The sequence below is a fragment of the Macadamia integrifolia genome, chromosome 1 (assembly GCF_013358625.1).
Source record: "Macadamia integrifolia cultivar HAES 741 chromosome 1, SCU_Mint_v3, whole genome shotgun sequence".
NCBI classification, from domain to species: domain Eukaryota; kingdom Viridiplantae; phylum Streptophyta; class Magnoliopsida; order Proteales; family Proteaceae; genus Macadamia; species Macadamia integrifolia.
Genome location: NC_056557.1, coordinates 22,230,526 through 22,249,016, shown reverse-complemented (window position 1 = coordinate 22,249,016; position 18,491 = coordinate 22,230,526). Strand labels below are relative to the sequence as shown.

The 18,491-nt window shown below is 36.0% G+C and overlaps 1 non-coding gene across 1 annotated transcript; it reads left to right on the top strand.

The window, feature by feature from the left end:
• Window positions 1-14,591: 14,591 nt before the first annotated feature.
• LOC122087133 lies at window positions 14,592-14,698 on the top strand. Its single transcript, XR_006142668.1, has one exon. It is a non-coding gene; the product is annotated as a small nucleolar RNA R71 (small nucleolar RNA).
• Window positions 14,699-18,491: the final 3,793 nt, after the last annotated feature.

Here is an 18,491-nt window from a genome sequence, read left to right as displayed (position 1 = left end):
GAGCGACTGCTTTAACTTATTTGTTATACTTATGTATTTCACTTTAGTTTCATATGTCAGCTTTCATCGGAATGGAACAAATTACATATGCATTTATGCATTAGTGTGTTTAAATTAAGGTTTCTCTTCTCAATACTCAATACCGGTACACTAAGCAAGTTAAGGTAAATCCAATGGTTTGAGCCCAACACAACCTATAGAAGTGCATTAACAGTATCATTATATTTACCCGCTTCTGAAACATAAGCATGGATAGGTGGGCAACATACCTATTATGCGTTAATGGGTCGTTAAATCTTTTTTCCTACCTATGTGATAACAGGAGAGGATGTTGAAGCGGCCGCAACGGGACTCCTTTTCTGGATGATGTAAGGCGTATAGGCGATGACTGGAAGGATCACTGTGCACGTTCTGGATAACCTAATGAACTTAAACGATTTTTTTGTTAACTTTGGAAGGTCTTACTGCAACATTTTTTGTAACTATGAAATTGTGTTGTGGTAGGACTTTTTTTGTTTGTAAAGCCTGTTAACTTCATTCCTATATATCGAACAATGGGCGTGTCCTAACTAGATAGCAGATAGTTTTAATTGTAATGAAATCATCAAGTTCTATGGAAGATGGTCCAACTCGTATTACCTTATGCTTCAAATAACGCCTACTATGTAGAACTCCATCTGTCTCGCTTGTTATTTGATACCAATATCGTTGCGATTATTTGATGTCGTTAACTATCTTAAATTTGTGAAATTCGTTACTTTTCCCAACTTCCCTCAAATTTTTTTAGCATTCTCTGCCCCATGCCCTGTTCTTTTTTTCTTTGCATAACATATAGTGCTTTATATGTTGGAAAATAAAAATTATCAACCGGACATACCTTATACCACCCATGATCTTAACTAGGTGGTTCAAAATCTTCCTGCCCATAACCAAATTTTTTTGTCTTAATTTGAGTACAAACATAGCTGCCTTGTGTACAGATTGCTATATATACCCCAACTACGAAACGTTACAAACACAATATATAATGCGCTTCATCTTCTAAATATTGGGTTTCAAACATCCGGGTCCCGTCAACACTAAACTAAGTGTCCATAACATCATCTTCAGATTTATAAGGGAATGGTTTTGTGCATGGTTGGAATAAAATATGGCAGGGCTTAATCTCAACTTCCTATACCCAACATATACCGAGATTCATTTTACAGATCATAAAAAGGTGCAAGACAGTTTTGAAATCATTGCAATTCAAACCATTTCTTCCAAAGTGTCTATAACATCGCAATGTGAAAAAAAAAAAAAAAAAAAAAGGTTGCTTCCATCTCATTTGAATCTTATTGCGATCAATAATTCTACATAACTTCTACCCGAAATCATGATCGAATATAACAATCCCCAATGAAGTATCCAAATTACCTGATTACTTTATCGTAATTTGGCTACGAGAAAGTGTGACCTAAACTAGTTGCATAATCGGACGAATCAGTCAAATATTGGACCATCAAAAACTGCCTTGATTTTCTTCAATTTTGAATTAACTGTCATGAACAAATGGCATTTTCAATAGGCCATAACATGTTGAACAGACAAACCTAATAACTAAAAAACAAACCTAACCACCTCCAAAAAAAAAAATCGATACTGTATCCAATAGTACAAAAATTTTCTTTTTCCTAAAACTTTGTAACCAACCAATATATTTGAAAGCTAAAACAAAAATTTAATACATGTGATTGGGCATGAAAATTCACAACTTAGACCAACTACCCGATCAAGGATTAGAACAAATTAAACATGTAAAATCCCTGATTTAGCACGACAAGTCCACAACAGAGTTGTAGACTTACATTACCATCCACACTGTCAAATAATATTCCGATAAACCTACATTAACCCGCACAAATAGAGTCGTACAAATGTAGGAACAATAAACGACATTGACTGATGCTTACTCAAAATACATATGTATCATTGATCTCATTTTGTTTACCATAGATATGCAGTCGAGGGGATCAATTTCTTACTTTCCCAATTAAGATGTGGGACCCCAATTTCTCTATTTCACATATGCAACTGCAATACTTACCGTGTATTAAATGTTAAAATAATAAATAATAATAATAAAAAAAAAACATAACTAACACTGCACTATCAATTAGAATTAGTAACATTAAATCAACCCCACTACCACCTAACAAAGGTGGTAGGAACAAAATAAAGATAAACCAAAAAGGAGGCAACAGGATAATGGAAGGTTCGATTGATGCTGATGAAGGTAAAAAGCTTTTAGCTATGTTAAATTTTAGTTACTCTAATTCATATATCTAAGTGCATATGTGATAGCTATATTAAATCTTCTAAGTATGTAAAGGTTATACTATGTGTTAAGTAATATGATACATATATACTAATGTAAGTAACTAAGTTATGCCAAGAGGTGAAAGCTGATTAAAGTACATTACTTTACACTATCACATATTGAATTAATGAATCTAAACACATTTCATGAAATCAAGCGCCACATTATTTTAATTGTGTCAAAAGAAAACCAATATAAATATACTAAACAAAGTATAAAAAATTTAACCAATATGACTCTGCATGCCAATTACATGCTAATTTAATTAGTTAAGTGTTAGATTAAGCATATGGCAAAATTATAATGTCTTAAATATAAATCGACTTATAATGTCCTAAATATAAATCGACCTAACTAATCGTGAGATAAAAATATCTTAAATTAACTACAAAAACAACAACTTAATCATGTTACTTGATTGGATGTCAATTCTGGCATCATAATTATTCACCAGAACTGATCATGGCAGCACAAGTAGAAACACCACAAAAGAAAATTAAATGGGGGATTATATTACAGACCATAGAAATTAAAACATGAACAGGTTGCAGATCCGAATACAAATTCCAACCATAGGTCCTTAAGGAAGAAGCTCGGTTATCAGTCCCCAAATGAGTTCGCTACATGTTAAAGGATTATGATGGATAAATATTTCTCAGATAAATTCATATGATTGGTTTCGCTCCGATGTCTTAGTATTGTAAAGGTTTCATAATCATAATTTCTTCTTATATTCTAACAACATAACATCGAAGTTAAAGAGGAAAGAAAAAAGAAAAAAACAATGGTGTATAGTGAATACCATGAGATATTATAAGTAAATATCATGCAAACAATGCATGGTGATTTTTCATTTTATTTCATATGTCAATTGGTCATAAAAAATCAATGATGCTTTCTAATAATGGTTTAAAAAGTGTTTGACATGCATTTTATCAAGATTATGAAATTTCTATATTATGTTTTTGTTTTCTATTATAAATTAATTGGACAAAGTTTTCTGTTCGTGAGAGGCCCCTACACCATAGACACAAGGGCTTGCAATGACTATTGTGCCCTTGCCTGGCGTGCATGCTTCTACCTATATATAGGCACGGGGCCAGGCTTCTCACAGACAGAAAACACTTGCCCAATATTTACACTAAGTCACTCATTAATAGAATCTATTTTTGTTTTTATCATACAGAAAGTTTTTCTAAACCTTGGGAGCAAGAAAAATACCTTGGGAGCAAGAAAAACTAAGCCATTAATGGTTGCTAATGTCTGCTCCTATAGTATAGGGCTGATAATACTTCTTGGATACTCTCCTAACACCATTTGAAAGCCTTGGTCAAGGGAAATTGTCCCTGGATTTTATTTATTTTTTAGAATAAAGATCTTTTAGATGGCTATCAGAAGTCAATCATCATCCATTCCAAAAGAGAGATAGACTCATGGGAACATTAGCATAGGTCTCACTCTTGGACATAGTTCTTTTTCCCTATCTTGTGTTAGTTTCAAGCACTCAGAAAAATAAATAAATAAAAATCAAACCATGCCCTCCCATAAGAAACCAAACTCACCCACCTTCAAGATCCCTTATCCATTGTGATATTCCAAATCATTAGCCCACCAACAGATCCAGCAACCACCAACTAGATGTTAGGAAAAAGAATTTTATATTATTTATTTTTCTATTGGTAGGAAAAGAATTTTATATTATTTATTTTTCTAATAAGTTTGATCTTATCTTTTATGATAAGATTGGTTTTGGTTTAGTTGTTCACTCCCAACAAGAGACCCATTACTTAGTTGGATGTTACTAAAATACTAACTAATAAGAGATTCTAATTGGCCAAAAAGATATAAGATTGACTAAACCAAAACAACGTAGAGAAAAGCGAGAGAATAGTTCTCACGGTTCACACCCTCCTCTAGAAAACACCTCTCCCATCTTTCTCTTCCTTTTTGAGTGATCGAGTATGATGATTAGGGTTTTATGAAAACCTGACTATTGTGGAGGAGCTTGGATCTAAGGGAACGCAAAGTTGTACGTGTGGTAAGGACTCACTATGAAAGGGCTAAGATCACATGGAGGCCTTATCACCTGTTATGCAATTAGTGGACAAAGGTATTCCCTTCAATCTGGACAAAGGTATCCTTCAATCTGGACATCTATATGGCATTGCAATGCCTTATTGAAGATAAAAAGTATGCTTTGGAGTGCTTGGGTGGGTGGTCTTGCTTCGGCAATAGCCTTGAACCATTGGCAATATCCTGTAGAGACCAAATGGAAGTGATGTGGTGAAGTTGCAAAGTTAGTAGATCATATTTTCTTACATTGCTCCTACGTCCGAGTATTTTGGTTTGGTTCATCATTGTCCTACCGCCTACCAACTGATGGGAGGTTAGATTTCATTCATGGATTCAAAGGTGACCTAACTTTGCTATAAAAGGGAAGAGTACTTCAAAGGGTATCATTTCATTATGTGCTTTTGTTGTTGGTTTTAATGGTGTGCTCGGAATGATCTTATCTTTAGGAGGAAGCGTTGGACATAAGAAGAGGTAATTATCGCTACACAAAGAGCTAATTTGGCAGGTCCTAGAGAAGCTATTTACCTCCTAAGGAGACTTGTGGAAGTTTTTAGAGCCCACAGAAAGGACCTCCATATGGTCTTTATTGACCTGTAGAAAGCATACGCCAGAGTACTGAGAGAGCTAATTTGGCAGGTCCTAGAGAAGAGAAGGGGTAAGATTAACTATGTAGATATAATTAAAGACATATACGAGGGAGTGGTGATGAATGTCAAAATGATAGAGGGGCAATGTAACGAATTCTCAATCACAATTGGGTTACACCAAGGATTTGCTCTAAGTCCTTATTTGTTTGAACTCATTATGGATGATCTAACCAGACACATCGAAGACTTGATTCTGTGATGTATGTTATCTGGTGATGATATTGCGCTGATAGATGAAACTGTGGATGGGATTAATACTAAACTGGAGCTATGGAGATCAAGCTTGAAATCAAGAGGTTTTAGGTTAAGTAGAATGAAGACAGAATATATGATGTGCCCCTTCACTCAATCTAGAAGAGGGGAGGGAGTGGTGAAGCTAGGGGAACAGGAACTACTCGGAGTGACTATTTTAAATACTTGGGGTCTATCATTGACAAAGAGGGGATATAGAGAATGATGTTGCCCATAGGATTAAAGTGGGGTGGATGAAGTGGCGATGTGCGGTGGGAGTGTTATATGATAAAAGAATACCTATTAAACTTAAGGAAAAATTTTACAAGACAATTATATGACCAACTATGACATATGGAGCGGAATATTAGGCAATCAAGAAGAGTACTTTGAATAAACTGAGTGTAGCGGAGATGAGAATGTTGAGAGGCCTATGCGGCAAGACCAGGAGAGATAGAGTAAGGAATGAACGTATTAGAAATGATTTGGGGGTTGCACCAATCCAAGACAAGCTCCATGAGAGCTGATTAAGGTTGTATGGCCATGTCTAACAGAGACCTATGGAGGCCCTAATAAGGAAGAGTGATCAGATTCACTTGGAGGGAGCTAGAAAAGGTAGGGACAGGCCTAAGATGACTATTAACGAAGTAGTCTGAGAAGATATGCAAAGCATAGGGCTCGACCCTAGTATGACTTTGGATAGAGTTGCGTGGAGGACAAGGACCCGTGTTACTGACCCCTTATAGGGGATGTTTCCATAATGCGTCTTTCTATGCTATTGTACCTTCTTCTATTATCCCCATGTTTATTCTTTTTAACCTATACTTTATGCTTCTTTACTTTCTCTTTCCCATATTGGATCCATATAGCCGAGCCCATTCAGTTGGGATAAGATTATGATTGTTGTTGTTGTTGTTGTTGTTGTTGTTGTTGTTGTTGTTGTTTGTTGTTTGTTGTTGTTGTTGTAATTATGGCTACACAAAGCTTCTGCAACGAGTTCCTAACATCGACAAAGGCTATTGGTAGTGAGACTTTATCTTCTGCTATGACTTCTAGCTCAACATGGTCACCTCCATTAGTTGGCACTCATAAGCCAAACTGTGATGTTGCTTTGATTCAGGATTGTAAGAAAAGTGGATTGGGGTTTCTTTTGTGCGGTCACAATGGCATAAGTAAGATTTTTGTTTCACATTCTCTTCCTTTCAACGATATTTTATTGGGGGAAGTGTTTGAGATTTTAAAATGTAACCGCAAACGTACGGATCAGTGTAGCTACTGGTCGAACACAGGGAGAGTAGTCACTTTATTTATTTTTTAGTTCTTTTAATAATGCGAAAGTGAACCGATTAATGATTGTGATCTAATTCTAATTATCGTCCTCAATATATGTATCTAAGATAACGTCCTAACCATTCGTCATCTAAGAATTTAAAGATTTAAGCCACGCAATTAAAATTAAATAAATAACTAACTAAAAATAAACAATCCACGCAATTAAAAATCAATGAAGGAAAAAAATGTTGAAATAAAAATAAGGTAAAAGAAAGGGGATAAAGGTAGAAAGAGACTCACAAGTAGGTTTCTCTACTTAGCCCAAGGGATGCATCATAATATAAGCTTCCCTACTTGACCAGAGAGTCACTCTGACAAGGGTTATTCTACTTGGCTTTAGGGAAAATGAGATAATTAAAATAAAAATAATAAAATGATGGTTCTATAGCTAGGAGGGGCAAAGCCAACACATACACTAGCCATGAACCTTGGGGGAAAGGGATAGCAATAATTTAATGACTGAAATTAAAATCCTAAATTAAGAAAGAAATAGTAGTCAGAAGAAGGAATGAGAGGGGGGAGAGAAGACTACTAAAGGAGCCTACTTACTTGAACTTCAACCCTTGAACTGAAAACTTGATGGATTTGAGAGACTACCAGTACTAAAGACCAGATCTGGAATAAACCAAATCTGAAATTTCTAGTACTAGAGAAAACAAATCTGAAGAAAAAAATTGAACTTGAAAGACATGCTTCATAGCTTATTCTTGTCATCTAGAACTAAGACTAGAACTAGAACTTGAAAATTACAACTTCAATTGTTTAAACAATAAAAATAAAAGACTGAATCAAAAACAAAAGTGCTTGCATTAATTGAATAAAAAGAACTTATAAAAGTATTTAAAACATAAACCTAGAACTAGAGCTAAAGAAAGAGATAGAGCAACTAAAAAAAAATCCTAGAAGAAGAATGAAGTGCCTCCTCCCCTTGTGTTAATTCTATTATATAGAGAATGGGGAAGGGAAGCTTCTAAAAAAAAAAGATTTTTTTTATCTTCTTGATGAGGTGGAGGAGAGAGAAGAGAGAAAACGTGTGGAGAGAGATCTCACACGATTTTTCTTCCCTTTTTTTTCTATTTTTTCTCCCTTTTCTATTTTTCTCTCTTTTTGCGCAAGAAACCCCCTTTGGCCAATATTTCTTGCTTGGATCTAGATAATATTCTATTTTAATAGGAAATTCCATCCATGCCCTTGTATTTTTTTTCTTCTTTCCTATTTTTCTCTTTATTTTCTCTCTCTCTTCTTCAAACTTGCATACAACCATCTTGGCTGACCTCCTAATAAGTAAGGGATTTTACACACCACAATTCACCAACTATGCTAGGTAGTTGTTGTTACTAAAACGGAATCTTCAATCACTTAAGGATGTGGTCCATCGATCCTTATTGGTATTTAGAATATTCTTTATACTCTTGGGACAATTGCAGATGGGCTGGTTCTGTATCTTGGTTCAGTTCTGATTCATTATTCTTTTTCTGGCCTAAAAAGAATAATCACTTGTGCGGTTGACCAAATGAATGTGTACTTGCAATTGAACATGTCTATCTTGCTCAAAATTTCGTCTTCTTCGCAACCATGAAAAGAAATAGGACCTCTTTATGATTAAAATTAGAGATATAGCGTCCAATAGTCCTTAAGGCCTTGAAAATATAAAACCTACAAAAAGAGAGTAAAACACAAGATAGCTCCATTCTAAATATGTAAAATGTATATTTTACTACACTAGATTTCACACATAAATGTGTTCATCAGAATTCCCCCACACTTAGACTTTGCTAGTCCTCGAGCAAAACAAAAAGAAAAATAATAAAAATAAAAAACCTAACTCACTTTCATAGGAATCACAGTTGCACTTAGCATGTGCAATAAGCCTTTAAACCCCTAGGTCACCCTTAGTAGGCGAGTTGTGTCTCGTGGATGGTTGCAATGAATATACATCCAAAATTCAAAATAAACAAATTCCATCCTTAGCTAAAGGTAAGGGCCATACCGATACGAAGCAAAGATAATTCCTCTTACAAGGGACCCCCCACACTTGAACTTTATTACCCTTTATCAATTCTAGGCTCTAACATATTTCTTAATTTGGAACTCACTTCGTCTCTTCCAAAACATCCTTATCTCAAGGAAAAACCACTTGTGAAGAAATAGGGAACCAATGACTAAGGCGTTGGAGTGTTTTTGACTAAACATGTTACCAAGCTTTAATGACATTTGCACATTTTTTTCTCCTTTTTTCACTTAATAAACTCTATTCTACTCCACTACTTTTGGCCTGAATGACATGATAGAGCAAACACCAGACACCGAAGTTACTATGTAGGTTCGCTTTTTGCATATGCCCACAAATACAGTGATGTTAGATTTTTTTCAGAAGTTTCCTCCCTAGGAATTTCGATCAAGATACCACGCTTCCTGAGGCGCAATACCCTGTCTAGTTCCAAGGGAATCAACTCTTACTCTTTTTTATACCGTATTTCATACTTTATTTAAAATTTTGCATTTGTCAACTCATGCCAAGTTAAAAAGAATGTCTCAACTCCAAATCAAAAGTATAAGAAAACCACATACTTACATCTGGTCCAACACCATAAAACAAGGGTCTCTTATTTTTCAAAAGAAAGTCCCATCTCAAGACACATGCTTGTTTCTTTCTTCTCAACAGGGTTTTTATACTTTCAAAATGGGTACCTTAATCAAAACTTTTATTTTCATACATCATGCAACCGAATGGTATGATCATTAGCCAAAAGCCAAAGCAAGACTTCATCCTTAGAAAGCTCAAAAATAAAAAAGAAAAACTAACAAAACAAAGTGGAAAAAACAAAAACTGGTTTCCCTCCCCCACATTTAAGTCATGCAATGTCCTTAATGCATGGAAAGAGTTAAGAACAAATATAATGTAAGGGGGTCATACCTGATTAAAAGTTAATCATTAGTGTAAAGAGGTTCATGGAGATCTATAACCTCTTCACTACCAGTAGCAGGAAACTCGATGAACGGTTTCAAATGCTGACCATTAACCTTCGAAATTACCCATATTCCAGGATTCAAAATCTCCACATCCCCATGGGGATATACATTTTGGACAATAAATGGGCCATCCCATCGGGATCTTAGCTTACTAAGGAAAAGATACAATCGAGAGTTGTACAATAAGATCTTATCACCAATTGTAAAAGATTTGTGTAGAATGTGCTTATAATGGAAAGCTTTGGTCTTTTCCTTGTAAATCCTAGAACTTTCATAGGCATTATTCCTAAGTTCCTCCAACTCAAATAGTTTGAGCCTACGATGAATTCCCGCATCAGACAAATCAAAGTTGAGCTTCTTGATGACCCAAAAGGCCTTATGCTCCAACTCAATTGGTAAGTGACAAACTTTCTCATACATCAAACGGTAGGGAGACTGGCCAAGGTCAATCTTGAATGTAGTCCGATGGGCCCACAAGGCATCAATGAGTCTAAGGGACCAATCCTTACGGTTAAGATTAATATTTTCTCCAAGATTTGTTTGATCTTCCTATTAAAAACCTCCACTTGGCCACCATTTTGGGGGTGATAATAGGTAGATAACTTATGGGTGATCCCATACTTTTTCATTAAGGCCTCAAAAGGCTGATTACAAAAATGAGTACCCCTATCATTAATTATTGCACGTGCTACACCAAAGCAAAAAAAAAAATGTTCTCTTTGAGAAATTAGACCACCACTTTGTGGTCATTAGATTTACAAGGTATGGCCTCTATCCATTTAGAAACATAATCAATGGCCAAAAGTATGTATAAATTCCCAAAGGAATTAGAAAATGGTCCCATAAAATCGATGCCTATACATCAAAGATCTCAACTACCAAAATAGGGTTGAGGGCATCATGTTCCTCTTATTGATACGGCCAAAAGACTGACAGATGGGACAAGCCTTATAAAAATTAAAAGCATCTATAAAACGAGTGGGCCAATAAAATCCGCATTGGAGAACCTTTGCGGTAGTCTTCTTAGGTCTAAAGTGTCCACCACATGCATAATCATAACAAAAAGAGAGAATGAAATGTTTCTCATGATCAGGAATACATTGTCGGATAATCTGATCTGGATATATCTTAAATAAATAAGGATCATCCTAGAAAAAGTGTTTAACTTGGGAATGAAACCTATACTTATCTTGGGTGGACTAGTGATCTGGAGTCACACCTGAAACTAAGAAGTTGAAAATGTCAGCAAACCATGGTTCACTGGATATTGTAAATAATTGTTCATCTGAAAAGTTCTTTTTGACTAGAGAATCGGCATCAAGGAATTGGGAAACTGGGATAAATCGTCTGCAATTAGGTTTTCAACTCCTTTTTTATCCCTAATTTCTAAATCAAACCCTTATAAGGTAAAACCCACCTAATGAGAAAGGCTTTGGCATCTTTCTTCTGAACTAGGTATCTGAGAGCTGAGTGATCAGTATATACCACCACATATGAACCAACTAAGTAACATCGAAACTTTTCTAATGCAAACACAACGACTAAAAATTCTTTTTCAGCGGTTGTATAATTGAGTTGTGCATCATTTAAGGTCCTACTAGCATAGTAAATGACAGTGGGTAACTTATTAATCCGTTGACCCAAAATCGCTCCTATGGAAAAATCCGAAACATCACACATCAGTTCAAAAGGTTCAGTTCAAATAAGTGGTTGAACAATAGATGCATTGGTCAACCCCTTCTTAATTTGTTTGAAAGATTGTAGGCACTCTTTAGAAAACTCAAGAGTTTGATCTTTGGTAAGTAATGAAGTGAGAGGTCGGGCTAACTAACTAAAGTTCTTGATAAACCTTCTGTAGAAGCCCGCATACTCTAGAAAAGACCGGACATCCTTAACAAATTGAGGCACTCTTTAGAAAACTCAAGAGTTTGATCTTTGGTAAGTAATGAAGTGAGAGGTCGGGCTAACTAACTAAAGTTCTTGATAAACCTTCTGTAGAAGCCCGCATACTCTAGAAAAGACCGGACATCCTTAACAAATTGAGGAGGTGGTAAATTATCAATTAAATCCACTTTGGCTCTATCTACTCTAATTCCCTCCTTGGATATTACATGGCCTAAAACAATACTTGATTTAACCATAAAATAACATTTCTCCCAATTCAAAACCAAATTCTTAGATATACATCTTTTCAAAACTAGGGAAAGATGATGAAGACATTCAGAATAGAAATTCCCATGAATTGAAAAGTCAATCATAAATACTTCTAAGAATTTTTTGACCATGTCAGAAAAGATGCTCATCATGCATCGTTAGAACGTAGCAGGGGCATTGCAAAGCCTAAAGGGCATACGCCTGCAAGCAAATGTTCTATATGGGCATGTAAAAGTGGTCTTATATTGGTCCTCTAAAGTAATTGGGATCTGGTTATAGCTGGAATATCCATCAAGAAAACAATAATATTTATGTCCAGCTCACCTCTCTAACATCTGGTCAATGAATGACAATGGGAAGTGGTCCTTCCAAGTTACCACATTAAGTTTTCTACAGTCTATGGACACTCTCCACCCTGATTGGTCATGGGTTGAAATTAGTTCATTATTGGCATTGGGAACTACAGTCACCCCAGACTTTTTAGGCACTACGTGAACTGGGCTTACCCATTGGCTGTCAGAAATAGGATAAATTATTTCATGATCTAAGCACTTTAGGATCTCTTTCTTAATGGCTTTCATCATCACTGGGCTAGCTCTTCTTTGGGGTTCCATGGATGGTTTGAAATCGTCCATAATATGTATATGATGTTGCACAATAGAATGGCTTATACCTTTGATATCAGTCATGATCTAACCTAGGGCTTCCTTATTATCTTTTAACACTTTAAGTAACTCCTCTTCCTGGTTAGAAGTCAAATTTGAAGAAATTATTACAGGAAGAGTATGGTCAGGCCCTAGGAAAGCATACTTCAAATTAGATGGTAACCCCTTAAGATCTAGCTGAAGGGGCTAAACTATGGAAGGTTTGGGAATGGAATTGGTAAGGGGTCCTAAGGGCTCCACAGGTGTGTGAAGACTTAAGACTTTAGAAAAGAAATTTTCACTATCATCATCCAACTCATCCATACACTCTTGGAATTTTGAATCAAAATCAATATCAATGTTGGTAATTAAATCATCAAAAAAATCCAGAAAATCCTTAAGCATATTGATCTCTTCTTCCATATGTGGTTGCTTGCCTATCCTAAATATGTTAAACTCAACAGTTTGGTTACCAAAAGATAACCTTAGGAAACCGTTCCAACAGTTGATTAATGCATTACTGGTAGCCAGGAATGGTCTTCTTAGAATTATTAGAATCCCATCCTTGGTTGAGTAGGGTTTGGTATCTAACACAATGAAATCAACAGGGTAAATAAATTTCCCCACCTTTAGCAAGACATCCTCAACCATCCCTTTGGGAATCTTAACAGACCTATCTACCAACTGAAGAGTAGTTCCAGTGGCTTTCAATTCTCCTAATCCTAGTTGCTTGTACACATGGTAAGGTAAAAGATTCACACTTACACCAAGGTCAAGTAAGGCATGCTCAATATAGGTGTTGCTTATGACACAAGATATGGTAGAGCTCCCTGAATCCTTATACTTGGCTACTATAGGCTCAGTAATTATGGAACTAATGTTACCTGTAAAAACGCTTTATTGGGCACACTAGTGATACGTTTGTGAGTACACAAATCTTTTAGTACCTTTGCATAGACGGGGATCTAGGATATGGCATCCCAAAAAGGGATGTTTCTACTTTTTTGAAGACTTCTAAAATTTTATCCATGGAAGCAATCTTCTTTTTGTTTACCAAGCGATTAGGAAATGGGACAAGAGAAACATAGGGACTGTTAGGGATTTGCCTTTTTTCAGAAGAATCATTTTTAGTTTTCTCAACCAAATCATCTTTAATTTCAAAAGAATCTTTAAGTTTATCAGACGAACCTGGAACAAGAGGCACACTTGTGTCCTCAACTGAAGGAGAGTTAACAGGAGTAATAGATGGAGAAGATTTAGGAACGCTCTGTTGGTACTCTCTACCACTCCTAAGGGCATAAATAACATTACATTGGTCAGAGGGCCCTTGTTAGGTTTGACCTTGTACTATATTCAGTGGTGCGCTAGTTGGTGCCTGTGAACTAACAGGCTGATGATGCCTAGGGTTAGGCTCTGGTTGACTGGGTAAAGTTCCTTTTTCCCTCTCACACATAATTGAGATAACTTGGGTGAGTTCTCTCTTAAGATTTTGATGGCTTGTCATAAGGAGGGCCATATTTTTTTTCCTAATCACTTATTCTACTTGCCTCTCCAGTGTTGGTAAACCCAGGGGATTGCTGATAAGATGATAGGAGAGGGGCCCTAGGAAAACTATCCTGAGGTCCTACATTTGACCTAGGAAAAGTATTTTGGGAAAAAGATTATTGTGCAAAGGGAGGCCTTTGGGGTCCAGATTGACCTGCTTGGTTGCCCTGATTCTAGGAGAGATTTAGGTGATTTCTCCATCCTGGATTGTAGGTATTTCTATATGGATTATTCTGATATAAGGCATTAACACTATCATTAGAAGTGCCCCCAGAGGTGTTGGGGTATTCTTCTATGACATGTCTAGGGGACTGGCACCAAGCACAAATCTTAACCAAATTGACTGATGATGGCTCTCTAGGAACAATAGCCTCTATACTCTTGATTAGGTTATCCAAATGGGCTTCCTTGGCTACTATCCCATCCACAAAATATCCTTTTTCTCCTATGATTCTTTCACTCTCTTGGGTTGATTCCCACTCACGGGTTTTGTCAGCTCAGTCAAGTAAGAATTCCCATGCCTTTCCTTCATCTGTAAAGGATGTGAATCCCTCAGAGCACATAGACTCTATCATTTGTTTAGTTGGGCAATCAATACCCTCATAAATTATTTGACATAAATGCCATAAGTCTAGGCCATGGTGAGGGCATTCTTGGAGTAGATCCTTGAATCTCTCCAAAAGTTTAGAAAATGACTCACTAGGATTTTGCCTAAACTGAAGGATATCACTTCTAAGCTTATTGGTCTTATGAGTTAGAAAAAACTTCTTAAGGAAGACAACTGTGAACTGTTCCCATAAGGTTTTGGAATTTGTGGATAACCCATACAACCACTTCTTAGCTTGATCTTTTAATGCAAAAGTGATAAACCTAAGCTTAATAGCATCATCAGAAAGCTGTTGGATCTTAATTAGAACACATACCTCTTCAAATTCCCTTGGAAATAGGTATGCATCTTCAAAGGTCAACCCATAGAAGTGGGGCAACATAGTGATGTATTGAGATTTGAGTTCAAAATTATTGCCCTGGGCTTGTGGTAGAACTATGCAGGAAGGTTGGGTCGTTCTAGCAGGGAAGAACCAATCTTTTAGAGATTTAGGTGAAGGGTTTTAATGTTGGTCTCCCATATTAAAAGATTTTAAAGAGAGCAAACGTATAAGGTCACTACTTGTTGGATCTCTTCTTTCTAACCGATTTTTAGTATTACGTACCCACCTAACACTCATGCAATAAAGAATTACCCACAACTAGAGTAAGACAAGCACAAAAGAATGGATAGCAAAATTTTTTTTAATAAGTTTTTTGATTTTTTTTTTTTGGTTTTTGGAATTTTACTAGCAGGGATCCGAGGTTGCTCAGGTCAATTCCTGAGGTACTACAACAGGGCGAAACCTGTCTTTATCATATTGTGAGGCATAACGACCTTCACCGATACAACTATTATTGCAAGTTGTTCTTCTCAGGAATTCAATAAAAGAAAAGGAAAAACAAAACAAAGCAAACAAAGCACTCCGATTTACCAAAAAAAGTGAAAAATAACATGGAACTGTCTTCTCGACAACAGTGCCAAAAACTTGTTTGAGATTTTAAAATGTAACTGCAAGCGTACGGATCAGTGTAGCTACGGGTTGAACACAGGGAGAGCAGCCACTTTATTTATTTTTCTTTTTTTCTTTTAATAATGCAAAAGTGAACCAATTAATGGTTGTGATCTAATTCTAATTACCGACCTAAACATATGTATCTAAGATAACGTCCTAACCATTCGTCATCTAAGAATTTAATGACGCAAGCCACACAATTAAAATTACATAGATAAATAACTGAAAATAAACAACACATGCAATTAAAAGTAATGAAGGAAAAAAATGCTGAAATAAAAACAAAGTAAAAAAAATGGGATAAAGCTAGAGAGAGACTCACAAGTAGGTTTTTCTACCTAGCCCGAGGGATGCATCATAATATGAGCTTCCCTACTTGACCAGAGAGTCACTCTTACAAGGGTTACTCTACATGGCTTTAGGGAAAATGAGACAATTAAAATAAAAACAATAAAATGATGGTTCTATGGCTAGGAGGGGCAAAGCCAACACATACACTAGCCATGAACCTTAGGGGAAAGGGATAACAATAATGTAACGACTAAAATTAAAATCCTAAATTAAGAAAGAAATGGTCGTCAAAAAGAGGGAATGAGAGGGGGGGGAGAGAAGACTACTGAAGGAGCCTATTTACTTGAACTTCAACCCTTGAACTGAAAACTTGATCGATTTGAGATATCACCAGTACTAAAAACCAGATCTAGAATAAACCAAATCTAAAATTTCTAGTACTAGAGAAAACAAATCTGAAGAAAAAAATTGAACTTGAAAGACATGCTTTATAGCTTATTCTTATCACCTAGAACTAAGCCTAGAACTAGAACTTGAAAATTATAACTTCAATTATTTAAACAATAAAAATAAAAGACTGAATCAAAAATAAAAGTGCTTGCATTAATTGAATAAAAAGAACTTACAAAAGTATTTAAAGCATAAACCTAGAATTAGAGCTAGAGAAAGAGAAAACTAGAGAAAGAGATAGAGCAACTAAGAAAAAACCTTAGAAGAAGAATGAAGTGCCTCCTCCCTTTGTGTTAATTCTATTATATATAGAATGGGGGAGGGAAGCTAACGATTTTAGCTTCTAAAACAAAAAAATATTTTTTTTATCTTGTTGATGAGGTGGAGCAGAGAGGAGTAAAAACGTGTGGAGAGAGATCTCCCATAATTTTTTTGTCTTTTTTTTCCTATTTTTTCTCCCTTTTTCTATTTTTCTCTCTCTCCCTTCGGCCGATATTTCTTGCTTGGATTTGGACAATATTCTATTTTAATGGAAAATTCCATCCATGCCATAGTCTTTTTTTTTTTCTTCTTCTTTCCTATTTTTTCTCTTTATTTTCTCTCTCTCTTCTTCAAACTTGCGTACAACCATCTTCGCTGACCTCCTTTAAGTGATGAGTAGGAGAGAGAAAATCTTCTAAAAAAACTCAACAAAATGGCATGTAAGAGGTTCGAACTTGAGACTTCCTAATAAGGAAGGGATTTTGCACACCACAACTCACTAACTATGGTAGATAGTTGTTGTTACCAAAAATGAATCTTCAATCGCTTAAGGATATGGTCTATCGATTCTTGTTGGTATTTGAAATATTCCTTATACCCTTGGAACAACTGCAGATGGGCTGGTTCTACATCTCGGTTTAGTTTTGATCCATTATTCTTTTTCTGTTCCAAAAAGAATAATCATTTTTACGGTTGACCAAACAAATGTGTACTTGCAATTGAACACATCCATCTTGCTCAGAATTTCGTCCTCTTCGTAACCATGAAAAGAAATATGACATCTTTACGTGTAAAATTAGAGATATCGCACCCGATAGTCCTTAAGGCCTTGAAAATATTAAACCTATAAAAAGAGAGTAAAACCCATGGTAGCTCCATTCTAAATATGTAAAATGCATGTTTTACTACATTAGATTTCACACATAAATGTGCTCATCAGAAAGCATTTGCGATCTGTAAAGGACTCTTGGAGTCACTCTTTGAAGGGGCTCCTGAGGTGTTGGTGGAAAGCGATAATCAAGAAATTATCTCTTATTTGGAACCTACTTCAACAAATTCAGCTTTGTCTGTTAGACCGATAGTAGAAGATATAAGACATTTAACTACTTATATTTGATGATGAACCTTTTTCTATGTTCCAAGGGCTACTAACTCTATTGTAGATTCCCTTGCTAGGAGGGCATTGTCCATTGCGAATAGGACAATTTGGCCTAATTTCGATTGTTGTCTATCTAAAGCTGTTTTGGATCACAAGAGTAATCCATGCAGATTAATAGGCTATCTTTCTACCAAAAAAAGAAAAAAAAAATGGAGAAAGAATACTATCTGGTCGCATGGCCACTACGCCAGCGCTTGGGCCAGTGAGAGTACATGCACATGAATCCAACCAGAGGGACATGAGTGTCTTTTCATGGCACTTGATGTCAAGAGGTAGATGGCTCAAACAGGTAGCATTCTTTTCCCCCTATTAAAAATAAAAAGTAGTGTGGGCACAGAAAAAACCCCTTTATTGATATCTAAGATATCTAAATCCTTTTGATACCTATATATCATTGAGTAGAGGGTTCTCTAAGCAAACATGGTATTCTACACCCTCTCACATCAATTATTTTAGGAATTATTTATTTTTATTTAAAAAAAAAAGGGAGATGGTTACCTAAAAGGCCGCATGGTCCTTACACTAGTGGGGTGACCAATGTGAATACGCACACAAAAACATGGTATTCTTTTTTATTTTTTTTTGCGGAAACCCTTTTTGTTCCCTTGGCAAATTTGATGGATCAAATCATCTTGTCCATGTGGGGCATGGAGGAAGTACAAACCCTCTTCTAAATTTTTTCCCATGTGTCCCGGACTCCCGGCCCAATCCTAGTTTCACCAGGCTTTAAACAGGCTCGAGTTGGGCGTCTATACATCCCAGGCCCGGCCT